This window comes from Corylus avellana, chromosome ca2 (assembly GCF_901000735.1).
Source record: "Corylus avellana chromosome ca2, CavTom2PMs-1.0".
Lineage (NCBI taxonomy): Eukaryota > Viridiplantae > Streptophyta > Magnoliopsida > Fagales > Betulaceae > Corylus > Corylus avellana.
In genome coordinates, this window is record NC_081542.1 from 11,073,346 (window position 1) to 11,077,576 (window position 4,231).

General features: G+C 33.0%; 1 protein-coding gene across 1 annotated transcript in view; it reads right to left on the reverse strand.

The window, feature by feature from the left end:
- LOC132169553 (CMP-sialic acid transporter 3-like) overlaps positions 1-4,231 on the reverse strand; it is a 36,709-nt gene that overhangs the window by 18,967 nt on the left and 13,511 nt on the right. The gene's annotated exons all lie outside the window — the stretch shown is intronic.

Sequence of the window (4,231 nt, forward strand, 5' to 3'; positions counted from 1 at the left end):
ATATATTTTCTTCTTTTGGCTCTTTCTATTGTTGTTTTATGGCGCCTTCTTTTTGTCTTTCTGCATGTGGAATAGAGAACCTTGCATTGACTATGCTCTATGTAGCCTGTTTTACAGTTTTAGAGCACGTAATGGTTGAGAAACTGGGTTCAAAATTTTCATTCTATGTATCTATATTCCTATCGTGAGAGCAGAATTATTCTTCTCCAAACTTTGTTACTAAATATCCCTAGCTCTGAGGGTGCGTATTCTTTGCCTCAGAGAGAAGAGATATTGCTCCATCACATTATCATTTGTCCAAACTCAAACCAAGATGATTATGTGCTAGAATTCCAGCATTTTACTGTTTAGAATAATATGAAGGAATAAATTTGTTTATTTATTTCTATATGCTTAAACTTGTAAGTTACACCATGTCACTCGAGTAACAAATATGAATTACTTTAGAGCAAAAATACTCGATGTTGCTCTATGAAAACATATGTGCAATATGAGAGAGCCATATATTTTCCCGTTTTCGAATTCGGGTTGCGGAGAGTAATGCTACAAGTCTCTTTTGTGTTACTCCATGAATGACGTGGTTCTTAAAATCACCATTAAACTTGTAATTGATCATTATTGGATTTTGATTAAATGGTAATTTTAAGAGCCATATCATTATTAGAATTGCACAAAAGTGACACAAGAGGGACTTCTATAATTACTCGGTTGCGAATAAATGAATAATCGTTTTTTTTTTTTTATTTGTATGAAAGTGAAATCCTTTCATTTATATAATGAGACGAAATCATCATGATTCATTGCATAAGAGATTTTTTTTTTTTTTTTTTTTTTTTTTTAAAAAAAAGAGATAATGAATTGCAAAATCACAAGGATAGTCCATTATACAATTTGTTTCTAGCAATCAGCACTCAATCTCATTTTAGAGAGAGAGACTTCACCTTCCCTATGTAGTAAGGTCTTTCCCCCCTCCCTAGTGAGGTCCCCTACCGCATTCCTTCATCGTACTCAATATTACATGCGCAACTCCACTTTGCTCACTAGTGCTTTTTGCTTCCGCCGTTGCCACCCGTCACTTCTCCATTGGATATCCATGTGTTGACGTGTAATTCTCACGCTTCGTACAACCTTTTTCAAACGCCATCCTCTTACTCGCACTCAAATGGTACTATTATTCCGTGGGGTTTTTTTTTTTTTGCTGTTTATTTATTTTTTCTTTTTCTTTGTTCTTGGTTTATTTTGTTGCTAGTTGTCTCCCTGGTTGTGTATGGTTTATCGCTATGGTGGGGACTATTTTGTGATTGTTCCCCTTTTTTTTCTTTGCTATTTTGTAGATTGTTCTGTTTATGGAAACCTGTCTACGTTTATTGCCTTTTATGGTGGCCCCAATTACCTCTTTGGACTGGATAATTTATTTGACCTATCCCCAGCAACTTTATGAATAGAACTGTCACCTTTGTTTTTGTTTTTGTTTTGGTAATTTTTCATTCTCCCTTTTCCCCACTTTGAATAGAAAAGAAAGAAAAAAAAACGTTTCTTGTATTTATATTTAATAAGCAAACAAGAAGAAAATATATAAATGCATTATTAAGATTCGATGCAGGTTTTAAAATCCTTTACAGAAAATGGATTCGAATTACTATATCTTGATTTATTTTTTCAAGTTTAATTAATCTACGTATATATTAATCCAAACAAATAAATTAATCTAGTTATAATATATACGTACAGCGCGTGTTATTTATTTAACAATTAATATTAAACAAGCCCAGCAGTTGTAATATAATAAAATAAATACAAATTAATATTCAATATTCGAATTACTCTGATTTTCTAAACCATGCCCCAAGTTCAAATAGTGAGCTACGAACCTACCTCCTCAATCCAAAGCATCCAGCCAAAAAAAAGCCACGTGGCAAATGCAACCATTTTTGGATGTAATATTTACGTAACTTCCTCAAATACATCCACATGATCATATTTTGGACTCGGATGAAATTGAGAGGATCTATTTAGTTATTTTTAGGAGAATAATTTTGTCATTTTATATATATTTTTTTGACAAAAATACCCATAAAAGTAACTAAATGGATCCTTCCATTTCATTGAGGATCCTTCTCCTCGTATTTCAGCCGAAACAAACAAAATTAAAAATAACTGCCGTCTCCACATCATATTTAGGAGTTACTTAATTAAGTAACTACTAATAGTAGTAATTATCGGAGGTCTTGAGTTCGAATCTCTTTAGGGTTTTTTTTTTTTTTTTTTTGTGCCAATTATTTACAAGTAATATTATGTGATGTGTTTTAAAATTACTATTAGATCAAAATATAATAATTATTATTTGAAATTTAATGATAATTTTAAAAGATAATTCACATTTGGGAAGACACGAAGAAGATTCTAATATTTCTTTTGGCATTTCTCATTATTTATATTAAGATAAAACTTCAGAAAACTTTGAATTTCTGCTCGTTTTGACATTACTTCTCAAAGTTTTAAAATTCTTAATTAAGGGTATCAAACTTTCAATTTCTTTCAATTACTCATTTTTGATAGAATTTTCTGTTAATTTTCATCAAAATGCCTAGAATATCTATTTTTTATTTTGTTTTTTTTTTATAATAAAAAATATGGGTATTTTAAGAATTTTGATAAGATTTAACGAAAAATTCTAATAGAATAGAGTAATAAAAAGTTTAATACCTTTAATTGAGAATTTTTGAACTTAAAAAAGTAGTAAAAGGTTGTGAAGGTTTTGTGAAGTTTCCTTATGTTAAAAAAAAAAAGGGAAAGGAAAAATATTCTTAGATGGACAAGTAGTCAATTGTGTTATTGGTTTAAGTCCTTTTCAGCACATTAAAAAAGGAAAAGGAGAAGAACCTGACTGAAAATGGAAAACAAGTTGAAAAAAAAAAAAAAGTGGAAAAGGAACACCCATGCATCTGTTTTCCAATTCATATTTTACCACCATTTCCTCACTCCCTCCATCCCCTAAAAGGTATCCTTTTTTTCCTGTTAATGGTGAACACACACGTTTGCGGAATATGATACTCTTTAATTTAAAATGGACCGAAAAATATTTAGTTCATGGTTATAATTTTTTATTAAAAATTTTAGAGCTACAAATAAAACAATTGTTCTACTAATAAAAAATATTATTTTATATTAAAAGAAATATAAAATAAAATAATAAAATAATAAAATAATAAAGGGTAATTGACCACCCCATCTTAACCATAGGAAGTGGCTGGACCACCCCATTTTAGCTGGAGGTGGCTCCCCAAGGGCTGGGCAAGGGTGAACCACCCCCAAGGGCCATGGGGTACCTTCGACCACGGGTCTGGGGTGGCCAAAGCCACCCTCTGCCCCCAACTGGGGTGGTTTACCCCTTATTTTTTATTATTTTATTTTTTTTATATAAAATAATATTTTATTATTATTTTTCATTTAGCGGGACAGAAATTTCATTTGTAGCTCTAAAATTTCTTCTTACAAACTGAATATTCTCCAGTCATTTTGGACTGGAGATGTTCAAGATCCCACATTTGCACAAACCATCTCATTGATTAAAATGGCAATCTCGTTTTTTTTTTTTTTTTTGGTTAAGATCATTTAATTACAAAATAAAATTACAATAATTTCAAGTAATCAAATCATTTCATATCATCTCTCTCTCTCTCTCTTCTAAAGGCCTCCTTTCTGTCTTTCTCTCTCACACACATTTTTCCTCATCAAATTCCCTCATTTCTCTCATCAAAGCTGAATCCACCACTTCTTAATTTCCACTTCTCTCTCCATTTCACCCCTCCTCTTCCCACAAAATTTCATTCCCACCCCATCCCTCCACTGTGACCTCCAAAAGCACCCAATTTCTAGGGTTTCAAGTTCCATTTCCTTTGCTCTGAAATCCCTAGCTGAAGCTGTAGAGCTAGCTGATATGGAATCGGAGGACGAGTTCGACATGCACGACGCCCACGATGATGAGGAGCATGACGCCGTCTCGGTCGATAATGATGACGACGATTTCTACAGCGGCGGCGACGACGATGGCACCGCCAACGCCTTCGCTTTCGACAGTGATGACGCTGACGTCGCCGATTACGAGTTCATCGACAACGATTCAGACGATTCCGACGACATCGCATCGCACCGGCACCAGGTGGCTTAGTTTGTTGGAAATTTGAGGCTTTGTTCTTTTTGTTGTGGGAATGCTAGTGGTTTTCGTTTT